Raw genomic sequence first — 22,222 nt, 5'->3', positions numbered from 1 at the left:
TGTACACTGCCACTTTAATAAAAGTTGCCAGCACCACCAGCTCGTCCTTGAATTCTTTCCTGGGAAAAGCCAAGAACTCTCCTGGGCTAAGCCCCGGTTTGGGGGCTCACCTGTCCTGCATCAACTAGGAAGCTTTATGTGACTTAAAACAGGCTCATTAAGAGATGATTCAGTCCCAGGGTTGTTGGGTGATGTTCCAAGGGGCCCAGCAGGGGATGCCTTGAGGAAGGAAGAGATAGTGTTACCGACAAAGCCAGTCCTCCAAAAGATGGGGTCTTTCTTTGTTTGGTGTCATGAAGACAATATGTGAAACCAAAAGTGAGTGCCAAGCAATGCAGGCTTCATTTGATGGTCGTGGAACTGAGAAGAAGGAGCGTGGCTCACAAATCAACTTCTCAGTTTATGAGAGCTAGGAAGCCACAGATATGGGGCATCTTAAATGTAGGTGTAGGGTATTAAAAGCAAGGATAGGAATATTCATGTCTTTTCCGGAAATGGGCAGACAATTTCTCAGGACCAGAGTGCTGCCTTCCTTTTTTGTCCTTTTATGGTTTCTTCCGGTCATTGTCATGGTGATTGTCAACAGTCATGGGCTGGAGGGAAGGTCATTTAGCATGGAAATTAGATTATAATGAAGTTAGAGGTTCTGCAGAGGTCAAGTGAGCTGCCATCTTGTATCCTTCCAGTTTCAGCCAATTTGGTCGCCAGGGGAAACTTCCAATTGAAAGCATCCTGTTTCTTAAAGATAGGCAGAATTAAGGTGGAGTAAAATTTCAGCTAGGTCACATAGGCATTACACATAACAGCAGGTTTAGGGTCGACTGAGATGTTGAGGGACGAATCCCCATCCATTCCTGACTCAGTCAGAGCAAACTCATTTTTAATTGATATTCATATTGGGACGCTAAGTCAGATTCTTTTTAAATTAGATGCACTTCTGAGGCTCAAATCACCACAAGAACCAGTAACAGGACCCAATCTCCCCATTTTCTAGGTGCTGAATTGAGGCCCATTGAGATATTCAACAAGAGTTGCGAGCCAGCTGCTGCATCAGGTATGTTGTACAGTGGTGATCAGGACGGATACCTTCCCACTCTCTTGGAAGTTACATTCTGCTGAGTGAAGTGGAAGACATCCAGATAGCAAACAAATCATTAATAAATTATACAACAGTTTCTGCTCCAGGTCAGCCTGGAGTGCTCTTGAGCACCCAGTCAGGCTCTAAAGAAGTCTCATTCCTCCTTAGTCTTCCATAGGGTTCCAAAGATCCCCTGGGGTTTAGAAATGCCCTGAAGCTCTCCTCACATGGGGGATGGAGAGTAGCCTGGGTGCAGGTGACCTGGAAATGCCACCTGTAGGAAGGCAGCCTACTGGGCTTGCCACTCTCCCTGTGGCTCTTTTCTCGGTCCACATGTCAGATACATCCTGGCAGCAGATACTCTCACAGTCAACTAATTGGGATTAGCCCAGTGCCTCTCAGAAGCCTCTCCTTATTAGCAACTTGACCCTGCCTCCAGGTGTCCCAAGTTCCTACCCTTGGGCTATTAATGTTTCACCTCAACATTAATGAATGTTCCAATGGAACCTCTACCATCAGGAAAAATTTGATCCCCTATCAGACCTTCTCCCAAATCATTTCCAACAGAAAATGTTTCTCTTCTCTCAAGAGTAGGATGCCCTTGGTCATTAGAATTGCCTGGCCTGCATGAGGTGGAAAGAGTGGAGGGAGGGAGGAACAATTTCACTGTGATCCGAGAAGAGTCATTTTTGCATGCCAGATGGAAAAAATGACTCTTTTTGTAGCAAACGCAGAAAAAAAGAAGAAAAGCAATATATTTCCACATATCAATGATACACTGAATATTCAAACACTAAGATCCTGCTACCATGCCAATTGTGGTGAATGGTTTGATAGACAAATGCGGAGTGAGATGAGAACTTGTAACAAGGGGTTCTGACCCAGCCAAGGGGGTCAGAGAAGTCATCCCTAAGGGGGCAAGGAGAAAAGAGTGTTCTTAGCAGAGGGAACAGCAGGTGAAAAGCCCTGGGGGCCGGATGCGGTGGCTCACGTCTGTAATCCCAGCAATTTGGGAGGCCAAGGCGGGTGGATCATCTGAAGTAGGGAGCTCGAGACCAGCCTAACAAACGTGGAGAAACCCTATCTATACTAAAAATACAAAAAATTAGTGAAGCATGGTGGTGCATGCCTGTAATTCCAGCTACTCAGGAGGCTGAGGCCGGAGAATCACTTGAACCTGGGAGGTGGAGGTTGTGGTGAGCCGAGGTCTCACCATTGCACTCCAGCCTTGGGGGGCAACAAGAGCGAAACTCTATCTCAAAAAAAAAAAAAAAAAAAAAAGGCCCTGGGTTAGCAAAAGGCCTGGCATAGTCAAGGAACTTAAGGTATCTTACTGGAGCTGGAGAGAAGAATGGGGGATGAGCTTGGAGAGATACACGGGCATGAGTCATCTGAGGCTTTACAGGCTGTGTCACACAAGGCTTCACTATGAGGGATCAGTGAGCACATGAAAGGTTATTAATTTATGTTTACCAAAATTGGAGGAAGGTAAAAGGTAGGTCAGTTAGAAAACTATGGCAGTCTTTCAGGAGAGAAATAATGTCTTACATTTGCTGGTGGCAGTGGATGTGGGGAGGCATGGATGAATTCAAGAGATATTTAGGTTGTAGAATTCCTGGGGCTTGACCAGGCTGAGTCAGAAGAAAACAGTATTTTAAAATTGACTCTGAGGTTTATCATGAGAAAATAGCTGCCACTGAGTGAGGTGGAAGACAATAAAGAAAGCGTCATGAGTTCAGCTTTGGAGGGCTGAACCTGTCATTGTCCAGGGCTGCTGTAGTGGTTCTTCCCAGCAGAAGTGATCAGGGCAGCCCTGGAAGGCAGAGCTCCAGACTCTAATCTCCACCTTTAGATTCCCCAAATTCCATGGCCATAACTGGCCACTTTCAAAAGGTGATTTTCTTCAGCATTCCTTTGAGGAAGGTCGTGCTTTTGGCCTGTGACTTTGATGTCAGGTGTTAATAGTACTCAGCCTCTGAGAGAGACATAAAAAAACAAAATCAAAGGGAAAGGTTTCCTTCCCCTTGGGACATTCCTAAGTTCTTATTTCAGGAAAGAAAAGGGGGCTGAATGTTAATGTTTCTCAATGCTCAATAAGGCTTTAAAATCCCGTTGATAATTTAGCAACCAGAAGAGACTTTTTCATGTCTATTGGCACATGACAGAAGGTGATGATGAACCAGGGCCTCTCAGAAGGTAAAAGAGACCAATGCCTCTTTCATTTTTTGAGTCATTCCTGATATGTTAAAAAATAAAGAAACGCCAAGACATAGATATACAAATTGTGCCATATTTTAAATATTTTCATTGAAGAACTTAATACCGTTAACAAACACAATGCCATATGATTGAGCCATTCATGATGGTATTAAGAGATTTATGAATATTTTTAGATATAGTTCAATATAGGCAGTGTGGTCTGGTAACATGTAGACAAATACAATTTCAAAACATATTAACACCAACTCCACATGACATATAGGAAACATGTGCCAAAGTTTTATTTGATTAATGCAGGAAAAATGACACCAGTTAAAAAGGAGACTATGAAAAATTGAGATTCTTACAGCAAATGGGCAATTCAGGAATGCTAAAGTATGATTACTAAATTAGATATTAAATGGTGAATATGCCACAGAGCAATGAAACATAATATGTGGCTTATCTTAGAGCCAGAAAGGAAATTTATCACACCTTATTGGTTTCTCAGAATTGTAAATATCTGGACCCCAATCAATTGTGCAAACTCAGTTACCTTTCCCTAGAGAGTCTGATGACCCTTCGTCAGAACTGTTGAGCAATGCATGATATTAAAGAACATACAATCATGCTTTGCCTTGTTTCTAAATTTTTCTTAGCAAAATACAAGTTTAAAATTGTATGATAGACATCTGCTGCTTTTAGTCCTATCTCTGTGACTGGTTGCATAAATATCTATTCCCAGGAGACCAGGGCAAATAGTTCTTCTACATCTTGACCTTCAACTGCACCAACACCAGTCAGTTGTATCAAGCTGCAAGCCAAAAATAAAATTCTAAGGCCCTGAATTGACTGAACGGATGCCTCTTCTTGGCCAAGGGCATTCCAAAGTAAACCTGAAAAACTAGTTCAGGTGACAAGGGAAAGGGGAATAAGACCTGCCTCATTATACCCTCCTCCCTTTGGAATTCAGGCACAACTTACCAACATTAACATTAAAATAGAGATCTTAAGATTGACAAAACAGACTCTTTGTAGCAAATAAGATACTAGATTCCAGCCTGACTCTGCTATAGCATCACATGACAGACAGCAGGCTCTGAAAAAAATTGAAATATTTTACCCCAAACTATATTTTTTGGACATATTTTGAAATGGCCCTGCAAAGTTGTCTCATGGAGAAAATCTACATTCTGTACAAAAGGCTCTTCCCTTCCCAGGTCTTTTCCTGGTCCAGAAGAGAGTTAATTCTTAAAGATTAAGATTCGATTAAAGATTAAGATTAGAGAAAGATTGAGATTAGACTCTTAAATCTAGCACATTTTAGAGTCTGCTAAGATACATTTACCATCTATTCTCTCTGAAGCCTGCTACCTGGAGGCTTCACCTGCATAACAAGAACCTTGGCTTCCAGAGTCTCCCCTTATCTTAACTACAAACGTTTCTTTCTGCTGACTTCAACACTTCCAGCAAAAGAGTTTCAACCAATTATCAATCATGAAATATTTAAACCATCCAAGACCTGGAAGACTTCACTTCTCCATCTTCTGCTTTTCTAACAGGAATCAATATACGCCTTATGCGTATTGGCTTATGTCTCTGCCTGTAACTTCTGTCCCCCTAAAATGTACAAAATCAAGCTGTAAGCCAACCACCTGGGGTATACGTTCTCAGGACTTATTGAGGCTGTGCTTCAGGCCTTGATCATTCACATTTGGCTGAGAATAAGCCTCTAAATCTTTTACAATGTGACTCTTTTTTGTTGGCAAAGCTCCAAATTGAAAAAATATTCTTAATCCATTGATAGTTGTTTAATAGTGAACTGAAGATTTATATAAGGCAGGCTTCTCATGTTGAGAAGTGCTACTGTATTCTCATCCATCGGAGAAAGCTGTTGAAGAGATGAGAAGAGGCAATGTAATGTGAAACATCACTTTTTTAAGGCAGTAGTATTTGAGTGAAATTCTGTGACGAGATGCAGTGATGGATTGATTGAAAATTTTATGTTATAGAAGAAAATGTCTCATAATAAGTTATGTTCAGAAACTAAAATTCTGTGAGTATGACCAAAATACACTTATCTAATACAAAATTCTCTTCCACAGTGAATACCATTAGGGGCTTATTTAGGAGTATGCATTTATATTTGCAATTTAATAGTCATTATTTTTGGAAGTTTTATTAGATCTGTAGAACCTATGCTGTTATGGTTTTAGTATGCATCAATAACTTTTAAAACTAATTCTAAGTTCACTTTGAAAATAGATAATAGAAAAATTGCATGGAAAGTTACAAATAAGATGTTGAAAAGATATAAATATTCACCCCAAATCAATTACTACTCTTTTCTCTAACTCAGCATCTATCTAAAAATATCCTGGCAATCTAGAAATTGACATGTCTCCACAGTCCTGTGCAAACACTATTTTGAAATCTAGTTTAGCAAAAACAAAAGTGCCAAGAAGATCTAAGAACTGTCACCTGCATTTTCTGCTGAGGGTTGCTGAAGGCAACTTTAGCTGCCTTGTCAACAGTGCTTGCATGCCTCGCCTAGAAGGAATGGGACATTTTGGTGGTATTTGTAATGGGACCAGGATCTATATTTCAATTCAATTCCTACTTGGTTAGACTTCAAAGTTATCCTGGGATTTTAATTAAGCACTTGTTGAATAATAACTATATGTGTGTCTCTGTGTTTTCTCTTCCACTTTTTCTCAAGATGGGGACTCTGCTTCATTCATCCTTGATATGGTTTGGCTGTGTCCCCACCAAAATCTCATCTTGAATTCCCATGTGTTGTGGGAGGGACCTGGTGGGAGGTAATTGAATCATGGGGGCAGGTCTTTCCCATGCTATTCTTGTGATAGTAAGTCTCATGAGATCTGATGGTTATTTTAAGGGGGAGTTTTCCTGCACAAGCCCTCTTCTTCTCTTGTCTGCCGAGATGTGGACCATGCCTTTCACCTTCTGCCATGACTGTGAGCTCTCTCCAGCCACGTGGAACAGTAAGTCCAATAAATCTCTTTCTTTTGTAAATTGCCCTGTCTCAGTTGTGTCTATATCAGTAGTATGAAAACAGACTAATACCGTAAATTGGTACCAGTAGAGTGGGGCGCGCTGAAAAGATACATGAAAATGTGGAAGCGACTTTGGAACTGGGTAATAGGCAGAGGTTGGAACAGTTTGGAGGGCTCAGAAGAAGACAGAAAAATGTGGGAAACTTTGGAACTTCCTAGAGACTTGTTGAATGGCACTGACCAAAAGCCTGATAGCAATATGGACAATAAGGTCCAGGTGGAGGTGGTCTCAGATGGAGATGAGGAACTTGTTGGGAACTGAAAGCAAAGGTGACTCTTGTTACCTTTGGAGCAAAGATACTGGTGGTATTTTGTCCCTGCCCTAGAGATTTGTAGACCTTTGAACTTCAGAGAGATGATTTAGGGTATCTGGTGGAAGAAATTTCTAAACAGCAAAGCATTCAAGAAGTGACTTGGGTTAAAAGGCATTCAGTTTTATAAGAGAAGCAGAGCATAAAAGTTTGGAAAATTTGCAGCCTAAAAATGTGATAGAAAAGAAGAACCCATTTTCTGAGGAGAAATTCAAGCCAGCTGCAGAAATTTTCATAAGTAACGAGGAGCCAAATGTTAATTCCCAAGACAATGAGGAAAATGTCTCCAGGGCATGGCAGGGGTCTTAATGGCAGCCCCTCCCATCATAGGCCTGGAGGCCTACGAGAAAATGGTTTCCTGGGTCCAGGCTCATAGGCAGAAGGGATTTGCCTTGTCTTGGATGAGACTTTGGACTGTGGACTTTTGAATTAATGCTGAAATTAGTTAAGACTTTGGGGGACTATTGGGAAGGCATGATTGGTTTTGAAATGTGAGGACATGAGATTTGGGAGAGGCCAGGGGCAGAATGATAATAGTTTGGCTGTGTCCCCACCCAAATCTCATTTTGAATCCCCACGTGTTGTGGGAGGGACCTGGTAGGTGGTAATTGAATCATGGGGGTAGGTCTTTCCCATGCTGTTCTCATGATAGTAAGTCTCATGAAATCTGATGGTTATGATAACAGGGAGTTTTCCTGCACAAGCCCTCTTCTTCTCTTGTCTGCTGCGATGTGAGATGAGCCTTTCACCTTCCACCATGATTGTGCAGTCTCCCCAGCCAGGCAGAACTGTGAGTCCAATAAATCTCTTTCTTTTGTAAACTGCACCCTGGTCTCAGGTATGTCTTAATCAGCAGCATGAAAATGGACTAATACAATCCTTATATCTCTAGCACACAACCAACTGAATGTCACTGTGTTAGTCCATTTGCATTGCCATAAAGGAATACTCGAGGCTGGTAGTTTATACAGAAAACAAGTTTATTTGGCTTATATTTCTGCAAGTTGTACAAGTTTGGCACATACATCTGTTTGGTTTCTGGTGAGACCTCAAGAAGCTGACAATCATGGCAGAAAGCAAAGAGGAGCCAGTGCATTACATGGTGAGAGAGGGAGCAAGAGAAATAGGGAGGAGATGCCAGGCTCCTTTAAGCAACTGGATCTCATGTGAATTCACAGAGTGAGAACTCACTCATTACTGTGAGTACCAGCAGAGCACCAAGCCATTCATGAGGTATCCACCCCCATGACCCAAACACCTCCCGCTAGCCCCATCTCCAACATTAGAGGTCACATTTCAACATAGGATTTGGAGGGGACGAAACATCTAAACCACATCGGTCATAGACATTGAAGACACACAAGATGCTTGTTGTTTGACTGATAGGAATTAAATTGTTCCATTTCTCAGGGAGAAATGTCACAATCACAAGCTTCCCACCTGGGGCCCAGGATGCCATAATACCAGGACATTTCCTAGGAATTGAGCCATTACCTCTTCCTCCTATATTGAACATTTGGGGAGGGGGATAGGAGGGAAGTACATGAAATTTTACACAAAATGTGCATTGCTACCTGTAGTAGGCAGAATAATGGCCCCAAAAAATATCCAGGCTCTAACCCCTGGATTATGTAAATGATACCTTTTTAGAGAAAACTGTATTTGCAGAAGTGATTCAGTTAAAGATCTTGAAATGAGGAAACTAACCTGGATTATCTGGGTGGGTTCTAAATGCAATCAGAACTATCCTTATAAGAAAGAAGCAGGGAAATTTTGATAGAGAGAAGGCCACATGAAGAAAGAGCAACAAGAGATATGAAAATGCTGGCCTGGGAAATTAGAGTGATGTGATCACAAGCCAAGACATAGTCGGTAGAAGCTGGAAAGGCAAGGAAGGGATTCTTCCCTAGAGCCTCCAGAGGGAGCCCAGCCTTAACACCTTGATTTGACCCAGTGATATTGATTTTGGACCTTTGGCATCCAGGACTTCAGTAAGAATAAATTCATGTTGTTTTAAGACACCAAGTTTGTGGTAATTTGTCATAGCAGCAATAGGAAATCATACACCACCTGGCCTTCTCTCAGATGGCTGTCCTATCTCTGCACCCACTTCTCTGCAATTCTCCAAACTCAGAAATCTATGATAAGGAGATCACTGGATCTGAAGTCAGAAGTCCTGGCCTCATATGCCCACTCTTTATGTAACAGCTGTCTTCACTCTGCCAGGTTCCCAAGTTCCCTTAATTGTACTTGGCCTGAGGATAGGTAAATCAGAGCCATAATTTTTGCCTTCAAGGAGCTCACAGCTGAGTGCGTTAGACAGATAGGCAAGCACAGAAGATCACTGGACAATGTGTGCTGAGAGAGGCAAAGGCAGGGCTCCAGGGGAACTCACAGGTGCTTGCAAGCCCTTCACCCAGGCTGGAGGGAGGGAGTGAAGCATGGCAGGGGGGACTTTCCAGAGGAGCTAATGAGATTACTCAAGCCCAGTAATAAGACTTCCACTAATTGCTAACATCGTTAAGGCTATCTGCCAGCTCTGCACTGGACTGCTGGCACTGGGGGAGCAGAGCTCATATGGAGCGCGATGTAAGTGTGCCATCCAGAGTTAGGCGATGCAGCAGCCTTCCCTGGCAGTGCCAAATGCTTCACAAAGGTGAGTTCATTGAATTTTTGCAGTCACAGGCAAGTGACTATTTTTAATCTGATTTTCCTCACAAATAAACTGAGGCACAAAATGAATAAGTAACTTGCCAGAGCTCCTACAGTTAGTGAGGGGTGAGAAGTGCTGAGAAAGTAAAACCCAGTCTTTTTCCATAGCTCCTGCTTTTAACCATTCCTGAGGTGGATATTATTTTTCTCAGACACGGACTGTGTAACTCAGTGGTGCCGAAACAAAATATGGTTTATTTCTCTATGATGAAATGTGAAGTAGCTCCAAATCTCAATTTCTACTTAGGAAAAGAAGAAGAAGGCAGCAGTTTAACCTTAACACTCAACCACACCTGGGTTCAACTTAGTAACTGCTAGTTTCCATGAGTTGTTTCTGGATGAAAGCAAAATTCAGAATGCACCCCCTCCCTCCTATTTTTCCTAGGGGACATCTGAGTTTAGAGATACCTTATTTGGCACAGTAGCTTCATAGGTGACTGAGGCTGTCAGTTCCACGGGCTCTCTGTCCTTCTTAGTCCACCTGCTAAGGTGCTGTGGCCCTCAGGCTGCCTCTCAGTAACTCCACACCTGTCAGGTGTCTTGGGCTATTTCAAAGTCAAGGGAAGCCTCTCTCTGCACCAGTATTGTTTCTCCAGAGTTCAATTCCAACTGCATGATGAGCTAATGCTGTGACCTTGGACACGTTGCTTAACCTAAAATGCCTCAATTTTCTCCCCCGTTAAATAAAGAAGATAACCGGAAACCTTTGTGAGGTCTTTGTAATGTGTTAACTTGGCTAGGTTGAACCACAGTCCCAACGTTTTCTTCCTCTTCTATTTCTGGTTACAGTGGGAACCAAGAGAGACTCTTGTTGGAGGTTTGGAGGGCAAAGCAAAGCAGCTGCCATGCTGCAGCTCACATGTGTCCTGGCTCACCTGCCAGCTCACCTCAATGGCATGAGGCCACAGCTGGGCCTGCAACTGCTCCCCATTCCCTTGGACTCTCTCCTTCAGCTTCTCTGACTCCTGGGCCAGCTGTGTGTGTTTAGTTCCATGACAAAGGGCCCTGGCTTCTGGAAGGCAGCCACACCAGCAAGGTTATAGGCAACAGGAACTGGTACGGTTTCCAATCTGTCCTGTGGATTCTACAAGGCTCCAGGTCATTTTACTGGTTCCAGCTTGTCCTTGCTCTCCCTCAATTTACATGCATCCTCCCTCCCCTACTGCCTGCTCTGTGGATTGCAAGCTCCAACATCAATTGCAGAAACAGCAAATGCAAAAGCTGTACAGAGCGTGCTGAACCAGCTCCCACAATTGAATCAGGTCAGATCTCTGTAGCAAGTATGTCCCTCGAGTGGTTCTGCCTCTCTGACAGATGCTTCTCTCCAGATGCTGCTGTGAGATCCACTGAGGCAATGATGGAAAGCCGTTAGAGGAGATCCTGGCACATAGGAAGCCCTCAGTACATGGTGACCATTGTCATCTAGGAAAACAACAAGGGTTTGGAGATAAGACAACCCTTGATTCAATCCTAGATTTGTAGCCATGTGTGTTTGACCAAGTTATTTCTACCTATAGTGTTGTTACGAGGATCAGGGATGAGGTACGTACAGGTCTGAAGCATAGTCAGTGCTTATCAAGGATAGCCAGTACAGTTGTCCAAGCTGTGCACTGCACATTCCTGGGGTGCCACTGAGTTGAAGTCCATGTGAGTGACTATCTAGGGAGTTGCTCAGGGAGCAGTCTGGGTGGCTGTGTACAGCAGTCATCCATAAAGTGATCCCTAACTGAACATAGGTTGTGTTATTATGATAAGATGTTTAGAAAAACACAACCTAAGTTCAGTTAGCTACTTTCTATCCCTCATCACCAAATACCATTAATCAAAATCAGGTTTCCAGTAGATTGTTGATAAATCATATTTTCCATCTGTGTTAACATAAGACCCACCCATTGCCATTATCATTCCTGAATTGATAAACACTATCAGCACTTAAATTTTTTTTACGGGGGGGCATATTTGGAAGGGAGTCATAAAATATTGTATAATTCATCAATGATTTATGTGTGCCTAGCTATGATGATTTTGGAATACACAAATTCTAGGAAAATGGAGGAAGATTTTCCTAGGGAAGGGTGAATGGGAAAAGTCCAGAAATAACTGGTAAAAAGATGTTCAGAGAGTGGATGGCATATATAGAGGTCTGAAGGACTGAAGATAAACAATAGAATGAGGGTTTTCTTGTGAGTTTTTTTTCTTTTTCTTTTTTTTTTTTTTTTTTTTAGCCAAGTAGTGGAGTTGCATCCAAGTTAAAAGCTAACTTCTGCAAGAATCTTCATAAGGAAATAGGTCTTCTCAATTCCCCACCACAGGGCATTCCCTTTCGAATGCCTTTCAGTGAGAAAGTATTGCTTTTAAATAGATGTACATAGTGACTTTGTCTCATCTGAGATGTTTAATGGTTGTAAACATTTGGGATCAAAGTGGAGATTTAAATTTAGGCATCAAATACCTGCCTTTGCAGGAGCCTCTTATAGAGATGCATGTAATAACGCTACCGCAGTGAAGAGAGGAGCACTGTAATGTAACCAGGAGAGCTGGAGCCTTCCAACTAAAAATCAGAGTGAATTTATATGCTGACAAGCCACCAACACACAGGCCTCAGCCAAGGTATTCACAATGATAGGAGATTATGGGCTGACTGCTCTTTTCTTAAGCTATAATCATGTAGAATGCTCCTCTGTCTTCTGTCTTTTCAGTGTTTCTCTCTTTTCCTTTCTCCTTTATTTCCTCTTCCTGTGACTCAATCTGTGTCTCCTTTTCCTTCCCTTTTCTCTTCTCTTCCCTTATTTTTTCTTTCTTTCTTTAGTGTTTGAGCTTTGGAAGCAGACCACCTGGGTTTGAGTCCCAGCTCTGCCACTTAACAGCTGTGTGGCCTTTGGTCAGTTTCTTAGCTTCTTTGTTTCCTTGCTAGAATGGCCACCATCATGTCTATCTCACTGGTAGTGTAAGGATGATGTGAGAAGATTCTTATAAAGTTTTTATCAGAATACTGCACACTTAGTAAGGGCTCTATCATGTAATCAATTCTAATTATTTTCTCTGTCTTTTTGTTTTTCCTTTCCTCTTTTTCTCTCCTTCTTCCATTCTCCCCTCTTCTTGCTCACCACCAAAAATTAACTGAGGAGAGATGAAGAGTTGAATTCTGGAAGGAATCTCAAGTCTTCATCTGTTTCACATGCGACCTTACATCTTCTGGCCAGGGGTCTTTCCCATACATCACACACAATCCCTTTCCTTGCAACCAAAGTCCTTTTCATTTCATCCTGCCCCTTGCAGGAAAGGTGAAATTCAGGAAACACAGTTCCTGCTATTTGTTCAAAGAAAAACTTGACATTGTTGTATAGTCCACATCAGGAAATGATTTTATACCTCTGTTCAAAATTGTGTATTTTAAGTCCCAGATGAAAATACTGTATCATAGATAAGGAAATCTATGGTGCTATAGAGTGAACATTTGTGTCCTCTTAAAATTCATAAGTTGAGTTGTGATGGTATTTGGATGTGCATCCTCTGGGAGATGATAAGGTCAAGAGAGTGTTCTCATGAATGGGATTAGTGCCCCTATAAGAAAAGACACGAGGGACATGATCCTGCCACATGAGGATACAATGAGAAGATGCTATCCATAAATTAGGAAGACGGCCCTCACCATATATCTAGTACGCCAGCACTCTGATCTAAGACTTCCACCCTACAGAACTGAGAAAGAAACTTCTGTTGTTTAAGCCACTGAGCCTATGGTATTCTCTTATACCAGCCTGAACTGACTAAGACAAGAGGTAACCACAGTTACAGGGTTTGAAGACTTCCCATTGCATAAATTCACTTTTTCCTTAAGAAAGAAATCCTTGAGGGAAATGGCCAACAAAGGAATCCCAGGTTCTTTAACACATGCTCACCCCAGGAGGCTTCAGAGAGCAGGGTGCTTCTTGCTAAGCAGTTTGGGTACCATAGGCAGGCTTGTGATACCCTTGCCAAGTTCTTCTTAGAGGCCTTGTACACTAAAATCCTAAGAATGAGGTCTTTATCTTTATTCTTTAGACACTTTGGTTGGTGTTGTGGGAGGTCACTTAATACCAACCTTCACCCAGGTTCTGAAAAGTCAGCAGTAGGCATTTAAAAACTGAAACCCGAACATGTCCAGCAATCTCCATGCTTATATTCTTTTCCTATCAGCTCTTAGTTATCAGTGAAAATGAGGAGGATCAATAAAAACAAGAAAAGATACCTGCAGCAAACTCAAAGCTTTTTTTTTTTTTTTTTTTTTTTTTTTTTTTTTTAAGAAGTACAATCAGTAGGTATCATTTTGTGCCCTCTGAGCAGAACCAGTGTGGAAGGCCCTGATGGAGGAAGAAAACCATTAAGAGACTAAGCATAATTAACCATTAGAATTCATTAGTGAAAACTATCAGAGTGCTTTGCTAATTCTGCAGATTTAAAATTGGGCTTCATTTCTAGAAATAGACATGCAGAGGAAGTTGCTACTGGTAAAGTTGTTACAGACATTTGAAAACCTCTTTTCTTTTTTTTTTTTTTTTTATTATACTTTAGGGTTTTAGGGTACATGTGCACAATGTGCAGGTTTGTTACATATGTATCCATGTGCCATGTTGATTTCCTGCACCCATTAACTCGTCATTTAGCATTAGGTGTATCTCCTAATGCTGTCCCTCTCCCCTCCCCCCACCCCACAACAGTCCCCGGAGCGTGATGTTCCCCTTCCTGTGTCCATGAGTTCTCCTTGTTCAATTCCCACCTATGAGTGAGAACATGTGGTGTTTGGTTTTTTGTCCTTGCGATAGTTTACTGAGAATGATGTTTTCCAGTTTCATCCATGTCCCTACAAAGGACATGAACTCATCATTTTTTATGGCTGCATAGTATTCCATGGTGTATATGTGCCACATTTTCTTAATCCAGTCTATCGTTGTTGGACATTTGGGTTGGTTCCAACTCTTTGCTATTGTGAATAGTGCCGCAATAAACATACGTGTGCATGTGTCTTTATAGCAGCATGATTTATAGTCCTTTGGGTATATACCCAGTAATGGGATGGCTGGGTCAAATGGTATTTCTAGTTCTAGATCCCTGAGGAATCGCCACACTGACTTCCACAATGGTTGAACTAGTTTACAGTCCCACCAACAGTGTAAAAGTGTTCCTATTTCTCCACATCCTCTCCAGCACCTGTTGTTTCCTGATTTTTTAATGATGGCCATTCTAACTGGTGTGAGATGGTATCTCACTGTGGTTTTGATTTGCATTTCTCTGATGGCCAGTGATGAGGAGCATTTCTTCATGTGTTTTTTGGCTGCATAAATGTCTTCTTTTGAGAAGTGTCTGTTCATGTCCTCTGCCCACTTTTTGATGGGGTTGTTTGTTTTTTCTTGTAAATTTGTTTGAATTCATTGTAGATTCTGGATATTAGCCCTTTGTCAGATGAGTAGGTTGCAAAAATCTTCTCCCATTGTGTAGGTTGCCTGTTCACTCTGATGATAGTTTCTTTTGCTGTGCAGAAGCTCTTTAGTTTAATGAGATCCCATTTGTCGATTTTGGCTTTTGTTGCCATTGCTTTTGGTGTTTTAGACATGAAGTCCTTGCCCACGCCTATGTCCTGAATGGTATTGCCTAGGTTTTCTTGTAGGATTTTAATGTGAAAACCTCTTTTCATCTGCAAAATGATCTTCAGGTTCTCATATGTTCTCTGAGAACCTTGCTTTCTCCACAACTGTGAGAGGCCCCTGGTCTCCAGGACCAATCAGAAAGAACTTGGAAAGTGAGAGATTTCTAATATTTGTGGGTTTATTTGTTCATTTGCTTATTTATTCATTCACTTAACAAATGTTGATTGAGTACCTACTATGTTATAGGGACCACTGCTGGGGGCTGGGAATAGACACGGGAACAACGGGCAGAACACTCTGCTCCCAGGAACTCATATTCTAGAGCAGGGGTCAGCAAACCTTTTCTGCAAACAGCCAGATGATAAATGCTTTAGGCTCTGTAGGCCACATGGCCTCTGTTGCAATTTACTTGATTCTGTTGTGAGAGCACAGAAGCAACCAGAGACAAAATGCAAGTGAGCGGGAGTAGCTGTGTTCCAATATAACTTTATTTACAAAAATAGGTGGTGAGCCAGAAATTCATGATCAAGTTTACTTCCTGTAGTAGTCTAATTTCATGCTGTTAATAAAGACATACCCAAGACTGGGTAATTTACAAAAACAAAGTGGTTTAATGGACTCACAGTTCCACATAGCTGGGGAGGCCTCACAATCATGGCAGGAGAAAGGCACATCTTACATGGTGGCAGGCAAGACAGAATGAGAATCAAGTGGAAGGGAAAACCCCTTATCAAACCATCAGATTTCATGAGACTTATTCACCACCTCAAGAACAGTATGGGGGAAACTGCTCCCACGATTCAATTATCTCCCATTGAGTCTCCCCCACAACACGTGGGAATTATGGGAGCTACAATTCAAGATAAAATTTGGGTGGGGATACAGCCAAACCATATCACCTTCCATTTAAGTCTTCCCCATTTTCTTGTTTTAGTAGCCTGCTGCATACCATACTCATTTTATCAGCCTCCTTCACCCTGTTTTCAAGGCAGCAGTTCTGCCCATTGGCCAGGCCCACTCCCTGCCATCAGATTTCAGTGACACTCCACCATTAGCAGTTTAGATAACTAAACACCTATTAGCTGAGAACCCCAGATGAATTCACTCATGTGTGATTAGCTTCTGGATTCTCTGTCATCAGCCTCTGCTCCCCTTTTGGGACATTGTGTGAGTGAGTCTTTGTAGACTCCCCCATGGTAGAGGAAGGATTAGACTATGCTCTTCTGTCTGTTGCCTTTTGCCTGCTAGTCTGGACTTTCTCCTAGGACTTCAAAATGTTAAGGGACCACTAAGGCCTGCTCTACCCAGTAAGCAATTCTAATTTCTGAATCTAGTCTAGAATCCATCTGTCTAATCTATTGCGCTGCAATGAAACAGTAAAAATTCAGCCATTACATAAAGATTATCAATTATTTTAATACATTTGGCTTTAATATTGCTTGTTAAGGTGTTTTGTAATATGTAAAGGGGAACAAAGGAGAGAAGTGTGTGCATGTGGATGTCCTTGTGTGGTTGTAGTTGGAATGTGATGAGAGAAAGCAATTGTGGACTTGTTTAAATGGAATGCACAGTTGACCCTTGAACAACATGGGGGATAGAGGGACACCAACTCCCCTACCCAGTCAAAAATCCACATATAACTTTTGACTTCACAAAAACTTAACTATTAATAGCCTACTGTTGACCAAAAACCTTACCAATAATACAAACAGTTGGTTAATACATATTTTTTATGTTATATGTATTATATACTATATTCTTTATAATAAAATAAGCTAGAGAAAAGGTTATTTAAAAGTCATAAAAAGAGAAAATATATGTACTACTCATCAAGTGTAAGTGGAACATTATAAAGGTCTTCGTCCTCATTATCTTCATGTTAATAGGCTGAGGAAGAGGAGGAATAAGAGAAGTTGATCTTACTGTCTCAAAGGTGGCAGAGGTGAAGAAAATCCACATATAAATGGACCCACACAGTTTAAACCCATGTTGTTCAAGGATGAACTGTAAATGCAACAAGGTAGAGAACATTCTGTGACCCTGACAGCTGGAACCAGACTTCTACCCAGGTACAAAATTGTCTTTGTTGGAAAAATGCTTTGTAGAGTTACAAGTGACTCACTCTCTCCCCTTCCTGCTGGGCAAAGTTTCAGTTGGGGGGTGCTACTTGTCTTAACAGAGGAAGAAAAATTGCAGTCTTAGACCAATCCAGTGGAGAGGGGGTAAGGAGCAGAGACATAGGGTTTACAACAAAAAGAAAAATGGCACCAATGTGGTGGCAGAAAGGCTAACCAAAAAACTATTCAGTAAATGCCACTAACCCCATAAATATTTGGAGTAAGAAGTATCTGTTGATTCTTGGTTAGTGACAATGAAGAAGGATCTGTGTTTCCACACATGAGGCATCCCACAGACAATGATGAACAAGCTGGAGTTGAAGAGGCCAAAGAGGCAGGAGAACTTAAGACTTCTAGGAATTCTCAGAAATATTTGGATGAGCTTTGGACTGTCTCATCTCCTCAGATCTCAAGGACTGACATGCGGTTCAGAATTGACATGCCTGAATTATGTAAGAAAACCCCAAAACAAAATAGCGCCTACCTTAAAAGCAAGATATTCTAATTAAATCAGTACTAGAATTAATGTGAAATAAGCAAAATTCATCAGTGGAATTTCCAACATCCTCTCCCCAAACATTTGACTCTCTGATGCCATATTCCCTCTAGACACCAACCAGTGTTCTGTGTGGTCACAATTGTCCCATCTTTTCATCATAGTAAAACTTACTTCAGGAATAGCCTATGAATTTGTCTATATAAAAGTCTGAGAGCCGACAATGTTAAGACCACTTCAAAGGAATATGGACCAGAACCTCAGAATTAAAACCTAAAATGCATGCAGTGGGATTTCATGGACAATCGGCATGCAGGGAACATTCTGGGCAGAGGCACATCCAAGTGTTCTTAAAATCACATCAAGGCAGAAAACTTTAAGTTGGAGTGCTACCTCACGCCATATAGCAAAATATATTTTAAATGAATCAAAAAATGATATCCTTAACTATGAAAAAAATTATCAGCCTTTTACATTGCAAAAAATAAAAATAGCAAAGCCAAAAGAAATATGGCACAGTGGGAAACAAGTTATTTGCAACCCACATTAACAGTCAAAGGGCCTGATTTCCTTAATATATCATGATTCAACAACGTCTCCATTCATGTAACAAATACTGATTGTTTGCCCACTATGTATCAGCAAATTTCCAGGCATTGATTTGCAGATACAGTGAGTAAACAAAATAGATAAAGTCCCTCTTCTCGTGCAGCCTATATTCTGGAAGGTGTGTACACAAGATGTGAGAGATGTTAAAAAGAGAAACCCAAACACATCAATGAACAAAAGCATAAACTGGCAGATCTCTTAAAAACAAATATAAAAAATGACACCTGGTGGCTCAAGCCTGTAATCCTAGCACTTTGGGAGGCCGAGGTGGGCGGATCACAAGGTCAGGAGATCGAGACCATCCTGGCTAACACGGTGAAACCCTGTCTCTACTAAAAATAGAAAAAATTAGCCGGGCGCGGTGGTGGGCGCCTGTGGTCCCAGCTACGCGGGAGGCTGAGGCAGGAGAATGGCATGAACCCCGGGGGGTGGAGCCTGCAGTGAGCCAAGATCGCGCCACTGAACTCCAGCCTGGGCGACAGAGCGAGACTCCGTCTCAAAAAAACAAAAAATGACAACTCATAGTTATTGAGCACTTTCTGTTCTAAGGGATTTATGTTGCATCAAATCACATAATCTTTACAACTCTATATGATGAATACTGTTATCTTCATCTTCATTTTAAAGACATGGAGAAATAAGTATTAATAACTTGCACCAAATAACAGAACTAGTAAGTAATATATCTTGGGTTTGAACCTAGGTAGCCTGCCTCCAGAACTCACACTTCTTAATCATTAGGCTAAACTAGCCATTTATTTATTTATGTAACTTTAAAAAGTTTTTTATCTTTTCAGAGACAGGGTCTCACTCTGTTGCCTGCAAGGCTGGAGTACAGTGGTACAATCACAGCTCTCTATAGCCTCGAACTCCTGGGCTTCAAGCATCCTCCTGCCTCTGCCTCCTGTGTAGCTAGGACTAAAGATGCATGACACCATGCCTGGCTAATTTTTAAATTTTTATTTTGTAAGATGGGGCTCTCACTATGTTTCCCAGGCTGGTCTTGAGCTCCTGGCCTCAAGCAGTCCTCAAGCCTTGGCCTCCCAAAGTGCTGGGATTACAAGCTAATTTAGGATTGCAGCCTAAATTAGATAGTAATAACTGAAAATATACACTTGATTTCATTTATAATTTTAACTGCAAGTTAAAACAACAATGGTATGACATTTCCACCTAGCAAACTGGTAATAACAATAAGGGTTAGTACTAAGAAATACATGGGGGAAAGATCTCTCACTGACTGTTGGTGAGAGTGTGAATTGGTGCAACTTTCTTGGAGGGCTGCTTGTCAGTGTGTATCCAATCTAAAATCTATGCACCACTTAGCCATTCTACATCTAGGGATCTATTTTCCTTTTTATTTTTTTATTTTTTATTTTTATTTTTATTTTTTGAGACAGAGTCTCGCTCTGTCACCCAGGCTGGAGTGCAGTGGCGCAATCTCGGCTCACTGCAAGCTCCGCCTCCCGGGTTCATACCATTCTCCTGCCTCAGCCTCTCTGAGTAGCTGGGACTACAGGCGCCCGCCACCATGCCCGGCTAATTTTTTTTGTATTTTTAGTAGAGACGGGGTTTCACCGTGGTCTCGATCTCCTGACCTCGTGATCCGCCCACCTCGGCCTCCCAAAGTGCTGGGATTACAAGCATGAGCCACCGTGCCCGGCTAGGGATTTATTTTCTAGTTACATTCACTAATTTGCGCAAAGCTATATGTATAAGGATTTGAAATTTGGTACTTTCGTAATAGACAAACCCTGAAGATGATTTAACTTTTATTAATAAGAAAATAGTTAATTCAAACGTGCTTCATTCAGTCAAAGGAATACTATGCTGCTATGAAAAAGAAGCCAAATTTGTACTTTCTGACATGGAAAGATCTTTTCATTATCTTACTAAGTTTTAAAAAATCAAGAAAGCAAGAGCCAGGACAGTGGTATAACTTGCTCCTATTTGTATAAAGTAAAAGAAGACCCACAGGGACACACTCACAAAGAATACACCAGAAACTTCTAATATTAGTTCTTTTGAATTGGGAGCCTAGGGTGAAAGGATGACTCTTTTCATTGTTTAACTTCTCCTTTTTTAAAAAAAAAAATGCACATATTGGTCTTTCACTTGAAAAATATTGTTTAATTGAAAAAATACCCCATAAGCACGTATTTACAAGCCAATCTTGAACACTAGAATAACCCTGAAATTCCCATGAGAGCAATACTGGACAGTAGATTCCCAGGGCATGAGGCTGCCCCTCCCCTGCAGCTTTAGAGATCAGGGTCTGTCTTTGCCCAGCCTTGAGGGAATCAGTACCCGAAACCATCAAGGCTATTCCATAAATGGGAATTTCCCCAGTGCAAAAACCAACATAATACTCCTCAGGGTCATCCAGACAGGCTGGTCCCCTACGCCACGTTCTGCAAACTTTTTCTGTGAAAGGACAGAAAGTAAATAGTTTAGGCTTGGGCGGGGGGTTGGGGGGGCACAAAGATGTGGTTCTTGCCACATGTCTTTTTGGTTGTTATTTTCAAATTCCATTTAAATATATAAAACCCATTCTTAGTTCTCTGGTCAAATAAAAACAGGCTGCAGGCCAGCTTTGGCCTTCAAATGGTTCTGTAGTTTTGCTGACCTCTGTTCTACATGAATCACAGTGGGCAGCAGACAGAGATTCCATGGCAAGGTAGAGGGTTTGCCATTTCTCTCCCCAGACAGTGCCACCACACGGCTGGTGTCGGCAGATGGATATTTTTCCTGTGCCCTAATAGGCTCGTGCCCAAGGGCATATGCCTCTCTCTGCTCCACCCACCTGCTACCTCCCTGGTACAGGAAATGAAATCTATTTTTTTTTTAACTTTTAAGTTCAGGGGTACATGTGCAAGTTTGTTACATAGGTAAGTTTGTGTCATGAGGGTTTGTTGTACCTATTATTTCATCACCCAGGTATTAAGCCTAGTACCCATTAGTTATTTTTCCTGATCCTCTCCCTCCTCCCACCCTCCACCCTCCAATAGGCCCCCGTGTGTGTTGTTCCCCTCTATGTGTCCATGTGTTCTCACCAGGGAAATGGAATCTTAACTCAGTGTCTGACTTCTCACTCTTCTCTTAAAAGTGCTGTGAATCTAAAACTGCTCTAAAAAAAATGGTTTCTGTGATTTTTGTTTTTTGTTTTTGAGACGGAGTTTTACTCTTGTTGCCCAGGCTGGAGTGCAGTGGCACGATCTCGGCTCACTGCAACCTCTACCTCCCAGGTTCAAGCAATTCTCCTGCCTCAGCTTCCCAAGTAGCTGGGATTACAGGTGTGTGCCACCAAGCCCAGCTAATTTTTTGTATTTTTAGTAGAGACGGGGTTTCACCATGTTGGCCAGGCTGGTCTCAAACTCCTGACCTCAGGTGATCCACCTGCCTCGGCCTCCCAAAGTGCTGGGATTACAGGCATGAGCCACCGTGCCCAGCTTTTTTTTTTTTAAAGGGGCCTCCCCAATTCCTCTCTGTGCCACCTCTTCCCTCCCTGGAGCCACCCAACCCCCCACTCATGCTGTATTTGTCTTCTGGGGTAATCAGTAGTTGACCTTAGGGGTAAATGCAGGAGCTCTCTTCCTTTCTTTATCTCCTCCCCAGAACTAAGTGCCTGCTTGTAAGATCAACAAAAACCTCTCAGTACTGGCCCAGGTCTGAGCAGCCCTGCCCTAAGTGCCTCTAGCCTATAGACAGCTTGTGTGTGTGTGAGTTCTAAAATTTCTGTCACTGGAGCAGCATTGACTAATTTTCCTGTGTGCTTTGAATAGTGCCTAGGAGAGCAATGTGAGCACATGGACATTTTATGAAAGAACCATCTGATAATGATAAACAGGCATCTGGAAAGAACATCATTTACAAAAAAAAAAAAAAATTCTGGCAGCAGCATGAGATTAGGGAGAAAGGATTTTAGTGTTAGCCTTTGGCACAAAAAGATGGGAGACTCCCAAGTCTGATAGATGAGCATGCTGTCTTTATGGGGAG

General features: G+C 41.8%; 1 long non-coding RNA gene across 1 annotated transcript; it reads left to right on the top strand.

The window, feature by feature from the left end:
• Nucleotides 1-996: 996 nt before the first annotated feature.
• Nucleotides 997-18,377, top strand: LOC129478329 (uncharacterized). Its single transcript, XR_008656401.2, has 5 exons — nucleotides 997-1,054; nucleotides 6,177-6,282; nucleotides 7,352-7,455; nucleotides 16,891-17,073; nucleotides 17,371-18,377. It is a non-coding gene; the product is annotated as an uncharacterized lncRNA (long non-coding RNA).
• The last annotated feature ends 3,845 nt before the right edge of the window (nucleotides 18,378-22,222 follow it).

Source organism: Symphalangus syndactylus, chromosome 3, assembly GCF_028878055.3.
Source record: "Symphalangus syndactylus isolate Jambi chromosome 3, NHGRI_mSymSyn1-v2.1_pri, whole genome shotgun sequence".
Lineage (NCBI taxonomy): Eukaryota > Metazoa > Chordata > Mammalia > Primates > Hylobatidae > Symphalangus > Symphalangus syndactylus.
The sequence above is the reverse complement of the archived record's forward strand: the minus strand, read 5'-3'. Positions and strand labels throughout refer to the sequence as shown.